The sequence below is a fragment of the Canis aureus genome, chromosome 7 (assembly GCF_053574225.1).
Source record: "Canis aureus isolate CA01 chromosome 7, VMU_Caureus_v.1.0, whole genome shotgun sequence".
Classification (NCBI taxonomy): domain Eukaryota; kingdom Metazoa; phylum Chordata; class Mammalia; order Carnivora; family Canidae; genus Canis; species Canis aureus.
Genome location: NC_135617.1, coordinates 56,573,086 through 56,600,712, shown reverse-complemented (window position 1 = coordinate 56,600,712; position 27,627 = coordinate 56,573,086). Strand labels below are relative to the sequence as shown.

Here is a 27,627-nt window from a genome sequence, read left to right as displayed (position 1 = left end):
AAATTCTCTCTCTTTATTCCATCATGGCCTTTATACTCTGTTGTAATGATTTGCTTCTTGAGGTTATAGGATGTATCTTGTTCAGCATCCTATACTAAGTAGCATATCCTGTCACATATTGGGTTATCGATGTATAGTTATTGAATAATAAATTCCTGACTAATCCACTTGGAAAATGCTTCCTGTTACACATTTTAACATTTATGACCCATCCCGGCTAAGGTTGGTGTTTATCTTAGTAGCAAGAAATCTCTTTGTTATTTTATATAATTTGTATTCCCGACTTTCTTGGTTTCCATTGATTCTTAAGTTTCTGACAGTTTCTCTGGTTACTAATCTTGCCTTGCCTTCAGTATATCCTTTTTACTTTGTGAGGTTGATCTTCTTAACACTGCCCTACTACCAATCATTACTCTCCAAGTCTCCCTTCCTCCAAGGATCCATGTATCCCTGGTGTACCTACCTATGCCTTTTCCTAACTATGCTACTACATTTATTCTTTAGTTAAAGTAATAATATTTCTTAAGTAGCTATTATGAATTTGGGATTGTGCTTAGCATTCTGCATACAAAGATAAACAGGAAAACTCCTGCCCTTGGAAATTGCATAGTGGAATATATATATATATTCTTCTTCAACCGTACACATATATCCTAGGCCATTTGTACACAAAATAGATATCAGAGGGGATGGGTCATATTTTTGAGACCGATCCCCAAATGAGCCCTCTGCTCCTTTATTCTCTGATCTCAGGCCTGCACATTTCTAGTCATCATTTCAGTTCTCAGGTGCCTTTGTCCTGTCCTTACAGGTTGGCAATACTGTTTAGGGACTTTGATAAGCCACATCACTCTCTAATATCTTATGTTCTTTACTTGGATTAAGTACTTCCTCAAACTGCTATCCCTTTTGATACACCTCACTCAGCTTGTTGCTGCAGCCCCCAAAGCACCGAAAGCCTTGAAAAGCCCTTATTAGGTATGTTTCATTAGGGAATGACTGGTTTCCTAAAGAATGAATCTTTCAAGGGTGGAGTCAAAAACACAATTCTACCTTCCCAGAGAAAAAGGATGACTCCCTCAGGGATTTCTCAGCTCCCTGTTTCCAGATGGGAAGTGAATTCTATCTGGCTGAAAGTTTGCTAAAATCTCACTGTTTCAATACCTCCAGAGGCATTTCCATTGTATAAGGTAGATAGATAATTACCAATTAATAATTCAAATAATTTATCACACTTAAAAATGGTAAAAGTATGAATTGTAATTCACAAAAGAAGAAATTTATATTGCCAGTAAGGATATTAAAACAGTTCAGCCTCTGATCCAGCAATTCTTTTTCTGGGTATTTATCCAAAGGAAAAAAAAAAAAACAATCAACGTGCACCTCCTTGTTTATTGCAGCATTATTTACAACAGTCAAGACATTGAAAGAACCTATATGTCCGTCAACAAATGAACAGATGAGCAGATAAAGAAAATATGGCGCATACATACATGGTGGAGTATTATTCAGCCATAAAGAAGAATGAAATTGTGTCATTTGCAACAACAGTATGGACTGTGAGGGCATTATGCTAAGTAAACAAGTCAGACACAGAAAGACAAATACTGTATGATCCCACTTATATGTGGGTTGTAAAAACAAAACCAAATCCCCAAGTTCATAGAAACAGAGAACAGATTGGCGGTTGCCAGAGGCAGGGAGTGGGAGGAATGGGTGAAATAGGTGAAGGTGGTCAAAAGATACTAACTTCCATTTACAAAATAAATAAGTCACGGGGATATAATGTACAGCATGGTGACTACAGTTAATAATATTGTAATGGATATTTGAAAGTTGCTAAGAGAGTAAATCTTCAAAATTCTCACCACACATATCAAAAATTCTAGAACTATGTGTGGTGATGGATGCTAACTAGACTTATTGTGGTCTAGTGGATTGTGGATCATAGTGCAATATGTACAAACATCAAATAATTATGTCGTACAGCTGGCATATAATGTTGTATGTCAAGTGTACCTTAATTGATAAAAAAGGAAAAAGGTTCAGCTTCAGTGATAAGGATATACAAATTAAAATAAAAATGTAATAGCATTTGGGGATCTGTGGGGTGGCTCACTGGTTTAGCGCCTGCCTTTGGCCCAGGGCACAATCCTGGAGTCCCAGGATCCAATCCCACGTTGGGCTCCTGGCATGGAGCCTGCTCTCCCTCCTCCTGTGTCTCTGCCTCTCTCTCTCTCTCTCTCTCTAGGTCTATCATAAATAAATAAAAAAATCTTTAAAAAATGTAATAGCATTTATTGCTTATCAAATTATCATCACAAAGATAAAATTATCCAGAATTGATGGGAGCTTGAGGAAACAGACACTGTCATGCCCTACTGAGATGATAAATTAGCCTAATCTTGTTGAAAAGTGACTTAGCAATATTATTTAAAGTGCATATATCTTTTGACCTGACAATTTCACATTTAAGAATTTAGCAAAAAGATATAATTAGAGGGATGAAGAACATTGTATATCCAAATGATGGTCACAGCAGCAATTTAATAATTGAAGTCATAGTGATAATGATGACCACAATAATAACATTCATTGAGCACTTACCATGTACCACACACTGTTCTCAACTCTATGAAGAAGGTATTATTCTTAGCTCCATTTTACCAGTGGATAAACTAAGCTATAAAAAATTTAAGTAACTGTCTAAGGCCCCACAGATACTCAGGGTGGAACCAAGATTCCACCCCAGGAAACCATCTCTAGTCTCTAAATAATCACTAAGACTAGTGGCAGACAGTATTATCTTACATCCATATGATGGAATGTTATACGGTTTTTAAATAATTTAAAATATTTGTTTACATTGAAAAATATTCACAATATATTTATTTATGAGTGAATAAAACAGGCTAGAAAAACAAGTTTTACAGTCCAATATCAGTTTTGTTATGATTTGGGTATATCTACCGTGGTAGGTAGACTTCTAAGATTACTTCTAACAATCCTCACCTCCTGCTATTCATACTCTTTTGTAATACGTTGCCTTTGAGTGTAAGCTAGATGTAGTGACTTGCTTTTAATAAATATAATAGAGCAAAAGTGATGGAATGCTACTTTTTAAATTAGGCTACAAAAGTCTATTGAAACTTCCATTTTGCTTGTAGACTCTTTTGTGGGCTGCCATGAAACATTATGTTACTCTGAAGAATTCCATGAGACAGGGAACTGAGAATAGTCTTTGGACAGCAGCTAGTGAGGACTTAAGATCCTCAGTCCAACAATCTTGAAGAACTCAATCTATCAATAGCCATTCAGTGTGTTTGGAAGGAATCCTGCCCTAGTTGAAAGTTAATTGTAACCTTATAAAAGAACCTAAAACAGAGGAACCAGCTAAGCCAAATCCAGGTTCCTGACCCTATAAACTAGAGATAATAATTGTTGTTTTAAGCTGGTAAGTCTTGGGGTGATTTATTATGCAACAGATAACTAAAATATATGTATATCTATATATACAGACTTTTATATATAGACTATATTTATATATATAGACTTATATATATATACCTAGACTTTTATAGCATTATCTTTGAACAATACAATTATGATAATGAGAATGACACCTTTTCAATTTTGCTTCATTTCATACTTTGAAGTTTTTCTATAAACAGTGTATTTATGTAATCTTCTTATACTGAGGGAGAAGAAAAGTAAAGATAACTCAACAAAATATGTATCTTTTGGCTGATAATTTTAGAACTTCCATGCTCCCTAAGTAACATGGTGGAGCCTATAAAGGTAAAACTGCTTTGGCCCTACACATTCGGAACAACTATATTACTGGGGAACATCCAAAACTACACTTTTCTTTAAGTAATTAATTTATTGATAGAACTAGAAATAGGGAAATTGAAAAAAGATTGAAATTGGCATCGTTGCTTCCTCCTCCCCCCTCCTCCTCTCCCAGTTCTTCCTTCTCTTCCTCCTCTTTCTGCTTCCCCTTCTCCTCCTCCCCTGCCCCTCCTCCTTTCCTTCTTTTTTTTTTTTTTTTTGAGATTTTGTGTTTTGTAGAGTCTCTTTTACTAGTTCATTTTGAGATTTAATGCCCTTATGCTTCTTTTTCATTTCTGCTACTATTAGCCTACCACCACTACTCTTACTGCTACTAACAGTTCTTCTCCTACCATTCCCCATACCTGTTCTCTACAGAGCACCACTAAACTGCCAAGAGGTGGTACAACTTGGTGGTCAAGAGCATCCTGCTCAAGTGAAAGCTTGCTCTACCAATTAGTGTATATTCCAGGAAAGTAACTTAAGTGCTCTCTATTGCAATTCTGTCATATAAAAATGAGGATGACGATAATGTCCAGTTCATAGTTTGAGTATTAAATTATTTAATTCATTTAGTAGACTGGCACATAAAGGCTAACTAAATGTTCACATTTATTATGATTACTAATTCATATTCATGATTGATAGGTTTCTAATCATGATAATAATAGCTACCAATTATTTCATCCTTCTTATTTTTCCAGGTATTATGTTAAACACTTACATATGTTTTTTCATTTATCCCACACGATAACCCTGTGAGATAGATATTATTATCCCAATGATGGCTAAGCTAATTAGGGCCAAGTAAAGTTAGCTAACTCATCCATCAATAGAACAATGGAACAATAAAGTCAGGATTCAAAGACAGGGTTTTTTCAAGTGTGGGATATGTACCACTGGTGAAATGATTTTTGAAAGTACTCGGGCTCATCTGGTTTTGTTGTTGTTGTGTCGGTAGTCTAATGCACTTAGAAATAACAAAAATATTCTATTCATTTTTACATTCTTCTCAAAAATATTAACACTATGCTTATTTAAGTCAAAAAATAAACTCTTATATAGATGGTAGTCTAAAATATTATCACCCAGTAAAAAAAAAAACTTTTATCAAAGATGACTATATGGATCTATTTCTTTTCTTTTTTCTTTCTTTTTTCTTTTCTTTTTTTTTAGATTTTATTTATTTGAGACAGATCATTAGTGGAGGAAGGGTCCAAGGGAGAGGGAGAAGCAGACTCAACACTAAGCAGGGAGCTTGATCCCAGGACCCTGAGATCATGACTTGAGCTAAAAAGTCAGATGCTAAAAAAAAAAAAAAAAAAAAAAAAAAAAAAAAAAAAAAAAAGTCAGATGCTTAACTGACTGAGCCATGCAGGTGCCGCATACATGGGTTTATTTCTATGAGGTTCTAGAAAAGGCAAAATAAATAAATGGTGAGTTATAATTTGACCAGCAGTTACTTTTGAGGGTCAAGGGTTGGGGGTAAGGATTACTGGAAGGGTTATGAGAGAATGTGCTGAGGAGATATAATATGTTCTATACCTTGGTGGAGGTTTGGGTTATACAGATCAATTATTTTTTCTCAAAAGTTAATGAATGATATAATTAAGATTTATGCGTTTACTGTATATAAATTTTATCTCAAAAGAAACAAACTATAAACAATATTGAACTCTAGTAAATGAACATGCATACTGAAGTGAAAGTGCACCAAAAACAAGATGATTGATCAATGGATAAATGAATAGCTATGTGATAAAGAAGTGTGGTAAAGGTCAATTTTAAAATCCAAGTGGTAAGTATAATCCTTTCACTTTTTGTATATGTTTTCAAATGTTTATAATAAAAAGGTAATAAAAAGTAAGCTCTCAGTGACAGAAATTTGCAGGTTTTTAATGCTTGGTAAGCAAATTATATTAGATATTTAAAAACTTCAGTCTATATTTCTAAATCTATGTGTTTGTGTGTGTGTATGTGTCCTTAAGTAAAGCATTACACAAATCTAAAATCTTCTAAGCTCATATTTCCTACAAGTTTTTAAATCAACAACTACCATTTATATAATTCTCCTGGCTATATTTTTGATGTTCACAGAACAAATAGCTCTTTACTTATTAAATCTGCTCTCTCCTGGAAAGTACTATTATTTTTAAAGCCAATAGTCTTATTCCTACTGAGTTTTAAAATATACTATATCTTTATCATTCTTCAACATGGATACATCAATATATCTGACTGTTCTAGGACCAGACCAATAAGAATATCTACTTATATTCAGTTTATTGCACTCACAAAATCCAAAATGTTTGCACACAATATCTATATCAATCACATACATGCTAAATTATGAAAGGGAAATTTTCTATTTTTATGTATAAGAATATTAAAACATGAAGGAAGATGATTTCTTAGGGTACATATATAGAATAAGGGTAAACCCATGATGTTTAGACAACAAAACTGTATTTTATATTCCTATGTTGATATATTACAGTTTTTACTTGTCATGGAAAAATCCACTGCATGTTATATTTGGATAGTTACATTCAAAATTTTGTATTCCTTTCTTCTTTCTGTGTTCTTAATCCTTTAAAAAACTTTTAATACTCATTTCTCTCTCACTGCTCATCTTACTTAAAAATCTAAAAATTCTCTCCATTCTTCAATGAATTTTCAAAGAAATTATATTTGATTATATGTAGGATTATTTAAAATCATATTTTAAATAAATTTGCCTAATATAATGACAATTACTGAATTATTTTGGTAACTTAATGAATGTCCTCACATTTTTTTCTTTAAATAAGTTCCTCAAAATAAATTATTAAACTTCATATGGAATTTTGTTTACAAACTAAAAAGTTTCTAAATAATTCTTTCAGATAAAAATGATAAAAAAGTAATGAAAATTAAAATATTAGGTCATTACTATTTTTTCAATTTCATGTTTTAACAGTAAGAACTATTTGTGTATTCCTCACTGTGAAAGACAGGAGATATACACAGTTCTTTCCTCCTCCTCAATTTTGTTATTATACCTTTTTTCTTACATTTTTAAGTTTATGATAGTTTCATTCTATTCTGTCTGCAATCTCAGAATTGGTAAATTTGGTTCTGTATTTAAGTAGCTTTATCATGGTTTCTCCTTTTTGAGTTTTTATTTTGATTCCTTTTTCTTATGACATTTTATAAAGGAGTTTCTTTTATTGAGAAGGGGACATGTGTGTTATATTCCGGAGCTGTTACACACAGGAGATCATCTGTCTTTATTCTTAATGCCTGAAGGACAATTGGGGTAATTATGACTATTTTATTTCTTTCATATTTCTCTGTTTTTCCTCAATCACAGCTTATCATTATGTTGATGCCTTTGTCTCCTTTTCAATCATCCTCTCTCTAATTGCCTTCCTATTTTTGAATTTTTTATTTCATTTTGTGTGATTTATTCAAGTCTGTGCTCTACATTTCTAAATGTGTTTTCACTCTTTTATTTTATATTTTGTTGTTTTCAAAATAGCTCATCTCTCTAACACTGGCTTGATTTATTTCCTTCACTTTTTTTTCCCCTGAGCTCTGCCAGTTTATTTTTCCTCTTTTTTTGCCGCCTCTTCAGTTTTTCTGTTTTGTTTTGTATCTATTTTCCACATTTTTGTAATCCTTAGAGAAGCCATGGTGTTTGTAACTTCTATGGAGCATACTTTGAGGTTTTTCTATTTCGAGGGATAAATTGCTCTTCAGGTAGAATTTCATCATCTTCATTTTACTTATATTCTTTTCTCCTTTGTCTTGTGTGCTGGTGCCTCTGTAGTTATGGAGTGGAGACCATTCTATCTGGAGCAGCTATTGGCTGAACCATAAGGGGATGGTAGCAGAGGTGAGGTGGGTTTGCCTTCAAGTTTCAGTTTGGGCTGGCCATCTTAGAATCTCCCTCACTAAATCCTCTATGTCCTCTATCCTGTTGTGCATCTCTCATTTAGCTTTGACATTCAAGAGGTCAATATAGCTTGTCGAGACCATTCTGAAATGATGGGTTCCCTAAAATAAGAAGTGTCCCATACTATTCCCCCCTCCAACCCTCATACCCAGGTTTACCTTCATCAATGAAGACTACTCTTTCCTTTGTTGCATTTTCCCTAACATGTCACAGTATTAGACTAGGTTCTTATGGATCATTCCGCTGGCCCTCTCAAGCCTTGCTTCAGCTTCTACATCTCATTCTGCTATCAGAAAGATGGTGTGAGCTCTTCTAAAAACTGTGACATTTAACTGTCAGGAAATCTGCAACCTGCCACAAAACCAAGGAGATGGACTCCTGTTGATTCTTTTTATCCTCTCTTGCCTGGTCCAATATAGCAGATATTCTTTATAATTCATAGTTGGGCTTGTGACTGTGGTTGCTTTCGGTGGTTTGTAAGACAGGGAAGCAGTTAAAAATGTCTGTAGAAGCATTTCTAATTGGTAGAACTGCCTGCCTGTGAAGCTGACATCAGGTTCATCTCTCTTGAATTTTATCCAAGAAATCCACAATTTGATTTCTCTTCTTCACAGAACCTTTATGGTGCTTAATGTAATCAGTTTGGATTACCTCTTTTTTCCCCATAATAAGTGCTCAATAAGAATTCTGAATGCAATCATGAATTAATTCATGAATGTAGTACAAGCCAAATTCCAAGCAAGATTATATTATCTTTGAGGGCATCCAAGGCATATCAAGATAAATAACTAAATTTTTTTAAAGGCTATAAAATACTATGTATTATATATATGGCAAAGCAGAGAGTGAGTTCTTGAAAATTGAAGAATTAATTATATGCAATTTAATTAAATAAATATCCTTAACATCACTCAATATCAGGGAAATATAAATCAAAACCACAACGAGATGTCACCTCACTCCTGTCAGAATGGCTAAAATTAACAACTCAGGAAACAATAGAAATTGGTGAGGATGTGGAGAAAGGGGAGCCCTCATAAACGGTTAATGGGAATGCCAACTGGTGCAGCCACTTTGGAAAACAGTATGAAGGTTCCTCAAAAAGTTAAAAATAGAACTACCCTATGATCTAGCAATTGCACTGCTAGGTATTTATCCAAAGGATACAAACATTGTGATTCAAAGGGGCACATGCATCCCAATGTTTATAGCAGCAATGTTCACAGTAACCAAAATATGGAAAGAGCCCAGATGTTCATCAACAGATGAATGGATGAAGGAGATATGGAATGTATATACAATGGACTATTACTCAGCCATCAAAGGCGTTAAATCTTCTCATTTGCAATGATATGGATAGAACTAAAGAGTATAATGCTAAGTGCAGTAAGTCAGTCAGAGAAAGACAAATATCATATGATTTTACTCATAGTTGGAATTTAAGAAAGAAAAGAGATGAACACAGGGGAAGGGAAGGAAAGATAAAATAAGAGGAAAACAGAGAGGGAGACAAATCATAAGAGACTCTTAACTATGGGGAATAAATTGAGGGTTGCTGGAAGGGAAGTGGGTGGGGGGATGGGGTAATTGGGTGATGGGCAGTAAGGAGGGCACTTGATGGAATGAGCCCTGGGTGGTATGTGCAACTGATTAATCACTAAATTCTACCTCTGAAACTAATAATACAGTATATGTTAATTACATTTAATTTAAATAAAAAATAAAAATTAAAAAATAAAATCCTAAAAAAGAAATTAATTGTAATTTAATTACATAAATATAACAAATAAGTATGTTAAATTAAATATAGATACATCTGAAAGATTACTTTTTTAGATTTCATATTTCTGAAAGGTAATGTAAAATAAAAAAGTAGACATCAAACTGCCAAATAACTGATAAGAAAAAGATCAGAAAACTATGTTTCAGGTGAAATACAGGAAGGGAACAAAATTGTTTGGATACCAGTTTGTGAGTTTGTTCTTAATTTGCTTTTATTTGGTTCTACAGTAGAAAAAAAGAGTTTTCAATGTTTAAAATAATAAGATTAAAGAAGGCTTTAATGATGCTTTGTAATGCCAAAGTGGGATTTATGCATGATTCAAAAGTGCTTCTGTATTTCAGAAGAGAACGGTTTAGTTTTCAGTAGCTTAAATATTTAATTTTCTTGTAGTTCATACAGATATTCTGGGAGCAATTTATTTATTTATTTATTTATTTTTATTTATTTATGATAGTCACAGAGAGAGAGAGAGGCAGAGACATAGGCAGAGGGAGAAGCAGGCTCCATGCACCGGGAGCCCGATGTGGGATTCGATCCCGGGACTCCAGGATCGCGACCTGGGCCAAAGGCAGGCGCCAAACTGCTGCGCCACCCAGGGATCCCTCTGGGAGCAATTTAAAAGGAGGACATTAAAGCAATTTTGAAAAATATGTATTTTTTCTATTCACAGAGGCATATTTGGTATAGCCCGATTTGAAGTGCAAATAACTGAGATTTCTAAGTTTACTTTTTTATGGTGCAACTGTATGGCAAAACTCAGTTTTCATGTGCAATATACAATTTTGATAAATGTCTAAGGATATATTAACATATTAAAAAAAGACAAAGAAGATGGTGAATTACCAAGAAGCTCAACAAATTATGCCAATAGTTTAAAGAGTTATGAAGTTCAAATTAAAACACAACAACAAAATAGTACTGTAATCTAGGCTAATTTGTTATTCTAATCTTAGAATTTAGGAAAACAGGAGAATTCCAGTTTTTCCTTTATAAAATACTATGATTCATAAATATTAAACATTTAGCAGTAAACCAAATGAAATTTTAACTCAATTCCTATGTAAATTCATGACAGTCTCACATATGTAAGATTTAAACAAAAAGAATGACCTATTTCTTCATCTTGTATTACGATATATTTAATACATTTCTAGATACTAATACTACTAACTAGATATCTATTCTAGAAATGAATAGTGCTATGAATTGTCAATAGTTTTATTAGAAATATATTTGCATTAGTAATGTTTCTAAATAAAACTTTAATTACTATTGATTTCATAATTAATGATGACTACAAAAAATTGAAGGATTCCCTGCTTTGCCATATATTAAGTTAAATCTTAAATACATTGATTTAGGGTAATTACACTAAAAATGATTCTTTTAGATAGGAAAGTCTATTTCATATAAAGATTCAGTGCAGAACAATAAATACTTGAAGAAAGTGCATATAAGGGTATGTTTTGAGACAATATTTGCCAATGATTATACATCAGAAAGCAAAATAAATATCAAGAAATTATAATATGATTTAGTGAATAAGTTAATTTATAGGCAATTTGCAGCTATGATCTAATATTAAATAGATGTGCAATATGACTTACGTTGGAGAAATTTCAAAAGTAGGGAAAACAATTACATAATTTACAAGTCAGAATTTTCTTTAAACTGTGACTAAAGATAAATTTTCGTATCTTCTCTTGTGTTAAATTTTCCCTACAACTTTAATAGGAGTATAGGGTTAACTCAGTTCTTTGCAATGAAATGTATAATATGGGAATTTCAAATAATTCCCATATTTCACAATTTCAGTTGTGACTATTTCATTACATTTTTACTTATTTATGAGAATTGATTTTTATTCATAAAACATATCTTTTCATGTGACTCTTTGGGATTATTTTCAGAAACTTCTTAGTGACTCCTGCCTTCTTTATGTATAGCTCCCATTTTTACTGCTTCTTCAAAGTAACACTGTTAAAAAAAAAAAATATGCTGATAGGATTGGCTCTTTACACCTTAAATAAAAATTGCGAAAGGCCACACACAACACAAAACAAACATGTTAAAACTCAGAAATAGTACAAGGACAGATATCAGGACAATGGAATTTTATGGAGTACCTAGCCAGAATGCTCTAATGTTTTTGGATAGTAATAAAATGATTTGCAGTATCAAAGGAAATAATAGATAACAAGGCATTGTATGAAAACCACTTATGTAGTCAAAATATTTTTAGCATTATAAAGTTGAAATATGTAAAAATAGAGGAAGAATAATTTATGATGTAATTATTCTCATTCAACTTTTTTGACTTAGGAGAAATCCTTTATTAAATGGAGGGTGAAAAACATTAGTTTTAATTAAATAAATTCATGCTGATTCAATTGCTATTTATATCATATCTCCATACTCAAATAACTTTTTATTGGTGTGCTCTATTTTTCACTGTTCTTTTAAGGCATAGAAAGCTTAACATTTCAAAGATTTTCATTCAAATACACTGATATTTTTAACAATATCCATGGAGCCTAAATTGTGAAAATAACCTGTGGTGATGTTATTTTACATTGAGGTGAATTTTTCTTTTTCAAATGTCATTTGCTCTTTTGGCTTGCTTTATTTTTCAGTATCTAAATTATTTCTGATCAGAGGCCAAATAAGGAAGGCCTCATGGTAAATTTCAATCTATATTAAACTGGGCAATTATATATATGTATATATAATAATGTATTATTATTATTATTATTATTATTTTAATTTTTATTTATTTATGATAGTCACAGAGAGAGAGAGAGAGAGGCAGAGACACAGGCAGAGGGAGAAGCAGGCTCCATGCACCAGGAGCCCGATGTGGGATTCGATCCCGGGTCTCCAGGATCACGCCCTGAGCCAAAGGCAGGCGCCAAACCGCTGCGCCACCCAGGGATCCCGTATATTATTATTATATATACCAGAAGGGATGGGAGGAAACAGAGGTTCTATAATATAATATTATAATATATAATATATAATATTATATTATAAAATATATAATATATTATAATATTATAATATAAATATTATAATATAATTATATAATATATAATAATCTTAATATTAAATATACATTTCCTTTGATCAGATGAGAAATATATCTGAGTTTTGAGAGAATCTGGTACAGAATTAGTTTTATTTTTAAAACATTAATTAGTTTAATACCCACAAAGACATGGAACAGCAATATGCTTAGTGATAGAGAGCTTAGGTGAGTCACAGCTCCTGTGTTTGTGCTCTACCACCATCACATACTATCTAATAGGACCTTTGGCCAATTATCAAAATTCTTTCTCATTGTTCTGATCTATAAAACATTCCTTTAATGGATTATTTTGAACATTAAGTAAATTAATACCTGTAAGTTATTATCATTGGGACATTCTAAGTGCTGAATACACTTTAATTATTATTCAATCTCCTTTGTTCCTTTTCCTGACTCCCTGACCACACAGTTTGGCTTGCAGAAGTGTCTTACATAGGTAATGCATTTCTAAGCATTACATTTCAATGCAGTGTATTGATCACCTGATGACAAGTCCCACCATTCTCTATTGTCCTATGTCTATTGCACATACAATTGTAAGCAGCTTTTCTATGAGGTATTTGTATTCAGAGCCTTTTGATAAGGATTTATGTATGCTGCTCTTGACTATCTTCATTTGTTTTACAAGAATTTCTTTATACCTTACCATTATCAAACCACTGGATCTCTTTTGCCTAGTAGAGCTGTATTACCCTTTCTCTCAATCCCGTTTAATCAAGCTAGAACCTGGAATACTACAAAGAATGATATTTTGGAACTGTAAGCTCTAAGAATCACCATGAGAATTATTTTTGTTTTCTTTCATAATATATATATCAAGTTGTATGGTAGGATCACCAATATAGTTTAGTAATATAGTGGTTAGTATCTTTTCAACATTCTACATTTGGACATGAGAATTTAGTCCTTGCAAAGGAAAAGCATTTGTTTAAGCACATACTCCACATTGATGATGTGGTGGTGTCACACTCTAGATAAAAGTTATTCTATTGCACCTTGTATTTTGAAGAATTTACTTCTACATTAATATTAAAGTTGTTGTGGTTGCTAACCCTTTCCTTTCAGAAGGAAATGACAATATTTCAAAGGAAAACTAATAATTGGCCTATAGTAAAAGCAAGCTTGAAAAAATTTGTATTTAAATATTATCTATTGAATTAGAAATTGAAGATAATGAGCAAATCACTACCTAAAAAATTATGTAAAAGGTAAATTTGAGTTAGAAGGCAGTTAATATTAAATATACAACACATATACATCAAGAAAATATTCAGAAGATGATGGCTTACAAACAGAGCCCAGAATTATATCCAGGAAATAAAAGTAATACTGCAGCTGCTTTGGATTCCTCATATTACAAGATTGTTATTTGGATTAACCTGTTAGCTGAAAATAAGAAAATAATGTATAAAAAATAAAGCACATCATCTGAAAAATCAAGAAATAGCTGCAAAAATAATGGAGAACTTTAAGGCACATTTTAGGGGCAAGACTGAACCTAGAGTAATAAGCAGAATTTCATAGGAATTCCATTTATTCCTCGAGTGATTTTATTAATTAATTAATTTAATAATACTGCACCCTTGGGCTTCAGGTCAGTAGCTGGAAGGGATGGGAAGAAACAGAGGTTCTATTCTATGGGCTCTGCAAAGTGAGATGTTTTACTGAGACACCTTCGCCACCTCAAGCTGGGACCTCAAAGGCCACAGATTCAAAGCAATGATATACTAGAACTAACTACTACCTCTTATTCCAAGTCACAGAGCAGATGATTTTATCTGTGCTGAGCACAGCAGGAGAAGAAAAATAAAAAGGAAAAAAAATCTTAAAAGTTGTGTTTATAGATGAGTCTGTGTATATTTATAAATTGGACATCATAGTCTGAGTGGAGCAGGGAACCTCAAGCTATGAACTATATTTGAGATGGTGTCCAATTAGTAGTGTCCCCAGGCGCAAGGCTAGATGGATACAAACACAAACACAGAGCCCCTTTGGAAGAAAGAATGCCATCACAGGAATATGAAAAGATCCATGATTTTTTTCAATAATAATGCCTACCACACACTCATAAATAACTAGGCACACAAGAAAACAAGGTGGTTGACTTAAGACCTGTATAAATAATAGACAGCAGAAGAGTGATGGAGACCTTGGATAACAGAATGGTTCTAAAAAGCTTACATTATGCTTACTGTTTTAAAATATATATGACCTTGAAAGTAATTCAGATAACAGTAAACAGACTTAGACATAGGAGACTCAGAGAAGAATTAAATCAAACTTATAGAAATCTTAAGAAATCCAATAATAAACATTTAAAATTTAATGGGTATTTCAGCAACATTCTAGGTGCAGTGTTTCAGTCTACTCAGGCTACTATAACAAAAAAACCATAAAATGGGTGGTTTATAAGCCACAAACATTTATATCTTACAGCTCTGGAGATGGGAAAGTCCAAGATCATGGTACTGGGAGATCTGGTGTCTGGAGAGAATAATTGTTAGTTCATAGGTGGTCCCTTTACATTGTGTCCCTCACATGGTAGAGGGGAAGAGCAAGTTCTCTGAGATGTTTGTGAGAAGGGTACTAGCACCAATCATGAGGGCTCTGCCTTCTACCCCTGGTAATAAGAGTAATACTGAACATTACCTTGGTGGTTAAGATTTCAACATATGAGTTTGCAGGGGACACAAACATTCAGACCAGGCATGCAGCAAAAGAGAAAATTAGTAAATTATTCTATTAAATAGAAGACATTATTCAGAATGGAGCACAGAGAGATGAAGGGAAAATACAAAAAGGAGGGTAAGAGACATGTGAATTAGAAAATATGTTTGATTGGAGTTCAAGAGCAAGAAAAAAGAATAACATAAAAGTAATATTTCAATAGATAAAAGCCTGGCAGTTTTTTTTTAATGAAATCCATGAAATCAAGCAGTTCGGAGAATTGTCAGTGAAACAAATACAAAGCACATGTTGATATATTCTAGTGAAACTACAGAAATCCAAAGATAAAAAGAAGTCTTAAAAGCAGTCAGGGGAAAAAACAATAAAAAATAATAGAATAAAATTGATGGAGAATCATCATCTTCAATGTAGTAAAATAATTCTATACCCAGCAAAGATAACTTTCAAATATCAAGGAAAAAAGACACACTCAGAAAAACGAACAAACAAAAAAACCCAGAGTTATTCACTAACAGAACATCTTTGAATATACTAAACAATGTCTGTTATAAAGAAAAAAGAGATTTCAGATAAAAGGTTTAAGATGCAAAAAGAAATAATAATAAAAAAGCAGTAGATATGTGGGTAAAAATAAAGGATCATGAACTATATGAAGAAGTTATTATAAGGTTACATAATAACATCAGAATTAAAGATTGGACAGAAATAACACAGAAGTCAGAGGGGTTCAATGGAGTTTATGTGATCTCCTTATTTTTTCCATAAGAAAGACAAATGAAAGTTTTAGTAAATTTTAGATTTTGGTAAATTAAGTATAAATACTGTAATTTCTAGAGGACTCACAAAATTGGAAGCATACATTTAATTCTCAAATTTGCAGAGAGAAAAAATGAAATAATAAAATATCCGAATTCAGTCCAAAAGATGGTAAAAAGAAAGTAAAAAAGGAATATATATATTGATAGAAATATGTGGGCCATCTGAGACAAACAGAAAGCACAAAATAAAATGGTAGATTTATTAAATCTGAAGACATATGAAATTGTATTAAAGGTATTGAAGAGATTAAGTTCTTCAGCTAAAAGATAGAAATCATTAGGCTGGAAGAATCTCCACATTTAATGATCTGCAATTTACACAATATATATGGAAACCTGAAAAAACAGAAATGTTGATCCAAAAAAACAGTAAAATATACTTAATAAATATGAGCAAAAAAGATTCTGATGAGCTACATTAATATCAGAAAATAGATTTTAAAGCAAAACCATTTCTAGAGATGGAAAATCAGCTTATACTGATAAAATATTTAGTTCACCAAGAAAATATAATAAAATATATATTTGTATGCACACTCTAACATGGATGAAACTACAAAGAAAAGCTAAGAGCTCATTACCTTAAAAGTCAGGATAATGGTTATCACAAGGGGGGTAGGTGTGATTAGACAAAGAAATTCAAGAGGCTTTAAGAATGTTGGTGGCATTCTATTTCTTAATCTGAGCAGTAGTTACACCAGTGTTAACACAAAAATATTAGTAAAAATAGTATACATACAGGTTTTATACAGTTTCTGCATGCATGGAAATTCTTAATTTACTAAATGAAAAAGCAGGCTATATTATATATAATAATATAATATAATTATATATATATATATATATATATATATATATATATAATGATAAAATGTAGCCTGGTTGTAAAGATCTACATATTTATCAATAGATACAGAGATATAGTCAAAAGATAAACTTGAAATTTTTATCAGTTATCTCTGGATGGTGGTTTTATACTTTCTCTTGCAATGTTTTCCTATAATATACACTTTTTTTGAAATAAGGAAAAAATGAAAAAAAAACCTACTACTCAGAAATATAAAATAGGGTTTATAAGAGAGAAGACATTGTTAGAAGGGTATGTGTCAACCGTGAAAATGGAAAATGAATAGCTTTGTGAAAAGTGAGACATGGATACTCAATGGAAAGGAAATACTTGGAAAGCAGCAATGCTTAAAAGGACTTCAGGGTGAGTATGGACAGCAAATTAGATGGAAGCTTGCAGTGTAATGTGCCAGGAAAGAGCGCCAATGCTATTTTCAGTTGCAAAAGCACAAGTACCATGGCACAAAACAAGGACAGGAAGCCTCTTTTTATATATATTTGGAAAATCTGACTGTAAGGCAACAATTTTATATCAAACTACTTTTAGCTTAAACTAGGTACAAGGAAGAAAATAGCCCTTGTGACCTAAATATGATTATGATGATACAGAATTCTCCAATTAAATAATTTCTAATTCTTGCTTCATGGAGGGCATACCCTCTATTAATGCTAACCCCAAGTTTTATCAAGGTTAAAACCTGTATATTTGAAAATTCTTCTTTAGGGTCTTTCTCAAAGGACGTGTATCAAAATAGCCGTGTAGGGTACAAAAATACATCTTCTTAGGAAGCTTATATGCCTCAAGACTTTGAATTGTTGGAGAAAACAAAGAATTATATGAATATACAGAAATTATAAAAATAAGAGAAATGAATCCTGACACAAGACTGGCCTCTAAATAGAAATGCAGTGTGCAATGTCCACAGAACATTGTGAACATAAGATGTCCAGAATGACTGGCCAAATATAGCAGCAAGTGTCTATGCCTCCCACTGATGATAATCAAGTTTAGGTAGGCAATACAGACTGCTCCTAGACCCACTGATGGCCAGGAGTTGGATCCAGTGCTCTTGAAGAAGGTTGGTTGGCAAGAGTTAGGCAGCAGATTGAGGCAGACAGCTGGACTTTGGGGCGGAGTGGGGGGAACTTTAGATCTGGCAAGATATTGGGTGCCTATATGGTATCTAGCAAGAGACTGAGAGGCTTGGAAGGACATAGAAATCCCTCATGGTATAAATATAAAGACTTTAATTGAGAGACTTACAAACATATGGGTAGAGCCAAAAATAAGGGATGTTGAGGTATCTAGAGATTATCAAGAGCAGGAAGCTCTTAAAAGTTACCACTTTTAAGTCTAAGGAATAAAGGGAGGAAATGGTACAGAAGTCCAGTAACAGTTGTAGATAAGGAGTGGCTGCCTGTCAGAAGGTAAAGTTGTCAGAGAAATAGTGCCAAAGTGGAGAGGGAAGGAGCAGGAAAGAAAGACCTTGACATATTTCTCTTTCTGTCTTACCATCTCCTGGTCATGCCTTTTATTGGCCAAACTCAATGCAAAGCCAGAGGACAGGGGAGCCTCAGTGCAGCAGTCCATTGGAGTCTGCCATTTAGAGCAAAGATCAGAGAAGAGAAGGATAGAGAAGAAAATGTGTTGGTGATGATGGGGAATCAGAATAACCAGAACAAGTGCTATGCGAGGAACTCAGGGCAATGACCAGTTATGTACAGTGGGCCAATATGGCAGAGATGGCCTTCATTCAGTCGGTCTGAAAAGAATTCTAAATTACTTCCTACATTGTACTTCCTTCCCATCACTAGTTGCTGAAGATACAAAAACAGTAAGTTGATCCTTTCTAATGAAGGCTTTGCAGCCTAGGATAGAATTGAAGATAGGCATGTAAACAAGGGTACAGAGAAGCAAAAACGGAAACCATTCATTCTTGGGTTTGAAGTCAATTAAAAATGCCACAGAGCAGGAGACATTTAAGCCTTGAGGATCAGAACAAGGAAGATATATACAAGGAAATATCTGGACAAAGGAGCAGCATGAGACAAGAAATGGCCTTTGTGTTTGGTTTTGGTTAGAGCAAACAATGTGAAGGAGATTGGAATTAGAAGCTCATAGAGATGAAGCCCATGGGTTTCCTTTGACAGGCATTTCTTCCCTGGCCAGACTGCTATAGAAACACAGCAGTGCTAAGCTGAGTAAGCAGATGGTATGTTGGTAATGGTGTTTGGGTAGGATGGGGGAATATAGGAATCCTCACATAATGTGTTACTGCTTTAGGGTTTTCATCTTTCAGGGTAGGATTAGAAAGAATTAGCAGAATGGGCAAAGGAATAAACAGACTGGAATAAATAGCACACCCAAAAATATATCATGGAAAGTTCACGGGGGAACAGAGGGATGAACCTCAAACACTTGGAAAACATAAAAAGGAGGTGAAGCTCTGAGGACTAAACTTATCTGATCAATAAATAATCCACAGATTATTTCTAGTCCCAACAGAAACACTATTTATTTAATTCATTTACTAGCAGAGTCAGTGATATTGAATCATCATATAGATAAAGCTTACCAACCAAAGGAGGTAGCCAACATCGAATAAGGTCCAACAATGTGAATATCTGTACTGTGTACACAATACTTTCCAGGGAAGAATGACACCAAATCTAGAAGGCATGGGTGGGCAATTTGGCAACATTCAAATTCATCAGATATCATTGTGTTTTAATTTATGCTCATCACAAAGCCTTCTGAGTAAGAATTGGCCTTTCTTATATATCTTGAGAAAAGAAAGCCTTGGATATATGTAGACCGTTTTTTTTTTTTTTTTTTTTTTTTTGGGAAACATTACCAGAACAGAGATTTTGGCTAATATTATCTCTTGTCAACTTAGTTAATGGGATTCTTTCATTGAAAGTCTAGTTTTCCCACTGTGCCTTTACAATACAATTTCTTGACCTGTAAGACAGACATTATAACCCCAGAATACAGTAAAATTACAAATAATTCTACCCCTTTGGAGTCTGTTGGCAGTCTCACTCAGTTTCCTTTGGCAACCATACAACCTCATTGCCTCCATCCCTTTGGATTTTCTGCATCTTAAAAATAGGTTAACTTGTCTATAGGAGAGAAAGTTATAGTCTTAAGTAGAAATCACACTTCTAGAAATACTTCGATAAAATAACTACAGGAAATATGTGGATATAACAGTTGATCAAAGCAAAGCCACCCAGGCTGCAAAATAAATTTAGTTCATCTCAAGTTTTGTTTCAGCCTTCCATTATGTTATGAAGGAGGCACTATGGAATGGTACAGAACTGGAAGTTTTCAAACATTTGTTTTTTGTTTTTTAATCCACAAAGATTTATCCTCAAATTGAATCTTTATGGTAACTTGTCATGTAAAAATATCAGAGTAAAGTGCATTGTCAGAAGCAGGAAGGAATAGCCAGGAGTTTTGCTGGCTCAGTGTTTCGCCAAGACCCATAGTCCTCACACATACCAAGGAGTCACCAGGGCTCAGTTTGAGAACAGTCAATAGAGTCAAGGAATCTGCGAGAAAAAAATTAAATAATACAGGTTCTGATCTTAGCTTCATACATACAGACTTGAGAACAGTTCTGGTTACTTTATTTCCTTATTTAATAGAAACAGCTACCCACGTATCTCTGGGAAAATAAAGAAACCATCTTCATGACAAAAAAGGCCATGGGAATACTTTTAAGTTGCATGAAGCACCAAAAAAAATGATATAACACTTAGACTAAATTCTTATATGTGGAAATCCAAAATCCCCTCATTACATAGCCATTTTCAATGACTTTGTTTAAAAATCATTATTCCCCCAATTTTAAAAGAACACATAAAATTTTATACAGCTTTATATCTGTTTCTAAAAAGTTAACCTTTATCTTTGCTGTGAGCTAGCAAATTACAAGTCATTCATTCCAGAAATAATTATTGAGTACTTATTATTTTTGAAACATTGTGCCAAAACAATGAAGTACATAAAGTTGTATTGACCTTTGGCCAAGACATAGGAAAGGAAGGGAAAGGTAACAGAATTATAGAGTGAATCCATTAATTTACTCTTAAGTATTATAATGAGTCCTTATTATAGTCATCACAACCTCACCCCAAAAATCTACAGTCTCTCCTTTTGTGTATGTGTGATCTTGATTTGTTTTCATTCAGTGAAATGACCCATTTAACCCTCCTGTTTCCTTTTCCTTCCTCCCTCCCTCTCTCCCTCCCTCCCTCTCTCTCTCTCTTTTTCTTTCTTTCTTTCTTTCTTTCTTTCTTTCTTTCTTTCTTTCTTTCTTTCTTTCTTTCTTTCTTTCTTTCTTTCTTCTTTCTTCTTTCTTTCTTTCTTTCTTTCTTTCTTTCTTTCTTTCTTTCTTTCTTTCTTTTTCTTTTTTCTTTCTTCTTTCTTCTTTCTTCTTTCCTCCTTTTCCTGCTAAAGAGTAGCTTAATCTGTGAAAATTCGTAATGAGAAACCTCACTAAAATGGAGATGGTTAGGTTTCAGAACTCTCATATCTTACCACTGACTCAATTGCAGACCCAACAGGAAGAGGTAGACTTGGCCTTGTGCATGGATACTACTTTTCTATGCCTTCTAAAGAAAGAAATGCTTTCATCTGCTCCTTCTCCACAGTTCAGTGGGTGAAAAGTCACCATGATTCCAACTCATAGCGTACTCCAATGGACTTTAGTTTATAACAGCCTTCCCAACTTATACTTTTCTCCTTAAAAAGTGTACCTTTTCTTTGTTTCCAGGACTTGCTCACAGTTTTGCCACAGGTTGGTTGTCTAGATTGCAATTCTCTTTTATTCCTGAATAAACCCATCTTTTTCTGGTAAAATAAATGGCAGTTGTTTTTGAGCTTGACAAACCTATTCCTATACCCACTTCTTTGTGATAAAATTATTTCCTTTTCTTCATTGTTTGGTATGTATCATTGACTATTATGGTTTATCATACTTTTTATTATATCATCTCAAATGCTATTAGGAAATATTCTTAACTAATATTTTGTTGATTTATATGATGAAATACAGTATTTAATTTAGGATTTCCCACTCTCTGTAAACAATCACGAGAAATATCCCTGTCCAAGACTCAGTTTTTTTTTTTTTTTCCAAGACTCAGTCTTATTCCATGTAGGCCAAATCAATGTGAGAAAGCAGTAGGAGAAATAGCAGCATATTCTTTCTATGAAATTTAAATCCAGGATTATAACTTCTCTAAGAGTACACAGTGGGATTCATAAACTGAAGCTTGAATAATAGTTTCGCATTGGTCTGGATGAAGAGATGGCTCTATCATTACAAAAGAGACCAACCACTAAGACACATATATTTGATGCATACATAAGCCACATTGTTCTAGGAAGGCAGGTAGGAATCAGTGCACAGGAGTTCTTCCACTCTTATAAGCCTCAGGCTTGCCACTAGCATCCTCAAATCAACAGAGGCATTTTCTCATTTTTCTCTGCTAATTGTCCTGTTTTGTTAGGTGACTGGATGTGAAAAGAATTGAATTTAGAAAGTAAGTGTCCAATTTTCAAACGATTTTTTTTCTGGATGGGACTTTATTTTCCCTCAGAAAAGTGATGGCATGAGTCTGAATGCAGTTTCACCATTCAAATTTCTAGTTCATTTATTTATTTTATTTTATTTTTTAAGTTTCTAGCTTAAATTGCAGCATTTACGTTGCTGTAGCACTGCAGAAAATCCCAAATCTGGTTGCTAATTGTAGCTTTTGGGCATTAGGAATATTTTTTCCTGGAATGTTCTGACATGACAGTCAAGTCAACTTCAATTAATGAGGATAGCTCAGGTTGCTTGTGATAGAGATGTATTTGAGGAAGGCTTAGATGTCCATGCTGGAGAAGCAATAGTATCTGACATAGTAATAATTCTAGCATATGATGAATAAATTGTTGCCTTTCATATTTCCCTAGCTGCTTAAATACTCAAGACTGATTCACTATCTGATTTAAGAGGTAAAAAGCAAGAGCAGAGCATATTAGGCAGCATGAGGCATATTTACAAATCTTTCCATTTTAAAAGTCTAAAGTAACATCAGCTACCCTTGAGATAAACAGTCCCACCAAAATGAGTCCATATGCTTCTCACTCTGAGTAAAATTGTGTTATGTAATAGTACTCTTCCTCATTCCAAAACTCCAACTACCAGTGGAGGAAGCTTGTTTGTACTAAAAAGTGCAATAGATGGAGGTGGATTCCAAAGAAAATGCAGAATCTTAAGGAGTCAGGATATAATTACTACTAATGTTGGACAGTGTATACAATAAAAAGTACATACTATTCAATATTACCTGAAATTCTTGACATAAAATTTGACTTTTTACTTGTTATGCCAAAATCTACTCCCTCCCCACATCCTTTAAAAGGTCTACAGAAACCAATTAGTGAAACAATGTTTTAACGTATTAGATATTTCTGTTCCAGAAAGTCCATTTCAAAAGCCACAAAAGAAGAACACATATCAATATAAGAAAATTAGAACTAATGAATAAGAGAAAAAAATAGGGACATTAAAATAGCTAAGCTGAAAAGAACCAAAAGCTCGGACTTTTCTTGCTCTATGACTTCTAACAGTCACAAAAGCCATCAATAAGTCAATGTTTGCAAAATGCCTACTATGGACTCTTTGCACTAGACACTGGAAAAGATGTTAAGTAGACCCATTCTAGCCCCCAATGAATCCGAATTCCAGAAAATAAAATGACATTTACTCTAAGTGTCAAATGAAACCTTGATTAAAGAATAAAGGTGGAAGTGATGTAAAGACCAATCAGTCCAACTTCCTTATCTTATGAAAGAGAAAACGTGGGAGGCTCAGGGAGAAGTCACCTAGCAGACAAGAGGCAGGGACTGAACTGGACTTCAAGTTTACTGACTCTGAGTCATAAGCATAGGGATATATTTACATCATTGGCCAACCTTTTCCCAAAGGAAGTAACAGTTAATTACTAAAAGCAGGGAGGCTGCAATTAATGGGGCTGAGAAATAGCTCCAACTGAACATTCTTGATGTCATAGTAATAGGTCCTGTCTTTTCCAGCAATGAGTTACTTTGGGAAGGCTTTTGATGGCTGTAAAACAGGCCCTGTGGTAAAACCAGTTTACTGAGAAATATTTCCAATACCATAACATAATCATTAAAAAACCTTTAGCCAACCATCAAGTCTTAGAGATCTTGTTGTGTGCTAAACACTATGCTGGTTCTTGTCTGGGGAAGTAGCAGTTCCCAGGAAGTAACACCTTAAGTCCCCTGGCAAAACCTTTCCCTTCCTAAGTCCTGATACTGCCTCCTACAGAACCAACCCAGAGAAGCAGCTGTATACACTTTTGATGAGTTCTCCCCTTTGCCTCCCCATCAATAAATCCCCACCTATCATCATGATCTGCTTAAGACATTAGTTCTAAAAATTTTGACTGTGGCTCACATTAGGGAAAGCATCTTACATTGTGATCTATTATACACATACAAAAGTATGATGCAATAACACTTGACTATGTGCAATGCCATCTGATATTTCTTATTCCTTTCTATTTTCTTTTTTTCCCTTAAGTGAAATATAAATGTGGATCATGACACACTAAATTGATTTGGTGAATCTAATAGATCATAACCCATTTGAGAAACACTGGGAGACCATTCATTAATTCCACATATGTTTATTGAATGCCTGCCCTAGGACAAGTACCGTTTGAAGTACTGGAGAAAAGCAGCAAATGGAAAAATGAAAATTTACATTCTTTTGGGACTTATGTTCCATTGATGGGAGACAGAGAACAAATCCAAAGGTAAACTATATTGTATATTAATGATGAGCTCTAAGGAGAAATGAAACAGAGAGGGAGATGGGAAGCATGGTGAAGTGATTTGGGGCAGAGTGGCCAGGAGAGTCCCTATGAAGAAGGTGACATCTGTATAAAATCTTCAGGAGGTAAGGAAACAAGTCTGCAGATGTCTGAGGAACAGCATTCCAGGTGTAGAGAGAGAGACCAGTTGAACCTGTGGTCAGAGGGTAGCAGATGCCAGTTTTGTTGGGCCTTTGCAGATCACTGAATGTTTATGTCCATTAAATTGGTTTAGATGGGAAGCTATTATAGGATTTGGGGCAGATAAGTGATATGATCTGACTTATAACAGAATGACTCTCCCAGGTGGGACCATTGGTACTGCAATCAGGTCATACACTTCCCCTCACCAAGCAATCACAAAGGCCCAGGATTCCCAGGGCTTTGCTAGAGACTCTCATTCCTACACAGTTCTGTACATTCCCTCATCCGACCGTATCCTCATCCCTCTCATCCTTCTCCTGTCCTCTGGAACCCGGTCTGTCATCACTAAGATTCTCTACCTCCAAAATCCCTTCCCCAAATATAATCTTTAGCTTCTTGTTTTAATAAAAGCTTGCCATCCCCTGAGTACACTGCTTTCCTGCCTCTTTCCAGTTGAAGTCACTTTGACCTCCCACTCCTCCTGTGCTATTGGACCTGGAAATTTTATTGGTGCTATCCTGTACCCCATGGAGAGTCAAAGAGGTTGTTTGTCTTCCTTAAAAACACCTACTCCTTTGAATGTAGATCATGTACTATACAAATTATTCTTTTTTTGAGCATTAATTTACAGACATCAGGATCAATTTTTCTCCTTTGCTAAAGATTTAACATGGAACTCTTTGTGTGTCAGTGGCCATTACAAGTCTTGTCATAATTTTTCATGGATTCAAATTTCACAGGGAAAATCCATTCTATATTTAGACCTCTTGGTCTTTTGAACTCATAATGTCCCCAATTCTACATTTGTCTTCCAGCTCAAAATGAGCAAATCATTGTCACTTTCAAAAGTAATGATCTCTTCTCAAAACCTTTTGATCAAGCATCTCTAGAATTCATCTCTTTCCTTTCCAGCTTCTTACGTTAAGACTGGGTAGCAGATTGCATTTTCCAAAGATGGCCAGAACAGTAGCTCCCATTCCACATGTTCTGCAATGTGACTTTGCCTCTCTCTCAACCCTTTGCCACTGTCGCAGGAGGTGGAATCCCACTATCCTGCTCTTGAGCCTGGGCTAGCTTTTGTGACTGGCACACAGTCAGTAGAATATGGTTGATATGATGCTGTGCAACTTCTGTATCTAGGCCAGCATTTTTTGCTTTGCTCTCTTGAAACACTTTTGCTTGGAGCCCTGAGTCTCCATATAAGAAACCTGACTAACCATGAGAATATCATATTAGACAGGGCACATTCAGATGCAATGTTCAAAATTCCCAGCTGAGATTCTCCTTCAGAAATCCCAGACATGGTACCAGCCATGTGAGCAAAGAAAGCATCTTAGAAGTTGCTGTTTTGGCCTCAGCTGCTCCAGCCTTTGAACATTCTACCCTCAGCTGAGGCTCTAGGCATTGTGGAGATGGGAAAAACTGACCTCACTGTGCCCATTCCAAATTATTGAGCCACAGTACCCATGAACATAATAAAATATTTGTTTTACACTACTAATTCTTGTGGTATTTGGATACAGCAATAGATAACTAGATAGACTTCAACCTAAAATAATTTTCTGACCTCACAAAAATACATAATATTTTGACCCTACCAGTTTTTCACTATGATGACAATGGGAAGAAATCATTGTCTTTATTGTTTGGCTTAGTTTATGTGGGAGACATTGTTGATACACAATGAATAATCCATTTACTCTCCTACATTTCCCATACTTCCTTGAGTTAGCTTATGGCCATATGTGTAGTTCTGGCCAATAGAAAATGATGATAAGTAACTCTATAACTTTGAGTATAATGTAGTTATAAGTAGGTGTGGTTTCTCTACTCTCTTTTCTGTGTACGTAGCTGGGATTGCAAACTCAGAGAAGACAAGATGTTGCATCATAGAGGTATCCTAGATCCCTGAATCTCTGCTGGAAGAAAGTTCCCAAAGAAAGCTTCCTGACCCACACTAAAATGCAGTATAAGCAAAAAATAAATCTTTGTTGTGTTTATCTATGTTTAAGGCATTATTTGTTATTGCAACATGGTTTAGCTGACCCTAACTAGTACAATTTTCATGACCTGTCATCATAGTCACTCTTTTGCATATACTATAAATCTGCTGCGTTTTTTTCCCCAGGAATTTTTTCTCAGTTAAATTCATGTCAATGCCTACTCATCTCTAACCCAAGCAGCTATCCACGGCTGGGGTGGCGGGGAGGGTGGGGGGAGGGATGTAGTGACTCAGCAATAATGCTGAATGGATTTGTTTTTTAAATTCATGAACATAAACTATATATAAGTGGGTCCTTGTGCTTCTTAGCTGTTCACCTAACTTTTCTTTAATTTGTTCTCCAGTTTCCAAAGTGACTCTTTTAAACTCTCTTCACTTTCCTCAAATCAACACCTCCTTCCCCAAATTTATTCTCACTGATGGCTTGCTTCATATTTTACTGACAAAGTTGAAGCCACATAAGAGAATTTCCACCTGCTCCCACCCCCACATGTACCAGTCTATCTGTATCTGTCCATATATTTTGCCTTCTCTTTTCTTAACTGTAGATGAGCTGTCTATGCTCTTATATAAAGTCAATGACTCTAGTTATGCTCT

General features: G+C 34.2%; 1 long non-coding RNA gene across 2 annotated transcripts in view; it reads left to right on the top strand.

The window, feature by feature from the left end:
• The window catches only part of LOC144317412 (uncharacterized), a 58,041-nt gene that overhangs the window by 2,262 nt on the left and 28,152 nt on the right, over positions 1 to 27,627 (top strand). For both annotated transcript variants that reach the window (XR_013383412.1, XR_013383413.1), the window contains exons 2-3: positions 1,401 to 1,496; positions 24,719 to 24,827. This is a non-coding gene — a long non-coding RNA (uncharacterized LOC144317412). The remainder of the gene's footprint in view (positions 1 to 1,400; positions 1,497 to 24,718; positions 24,828 to 27,627) is intronic.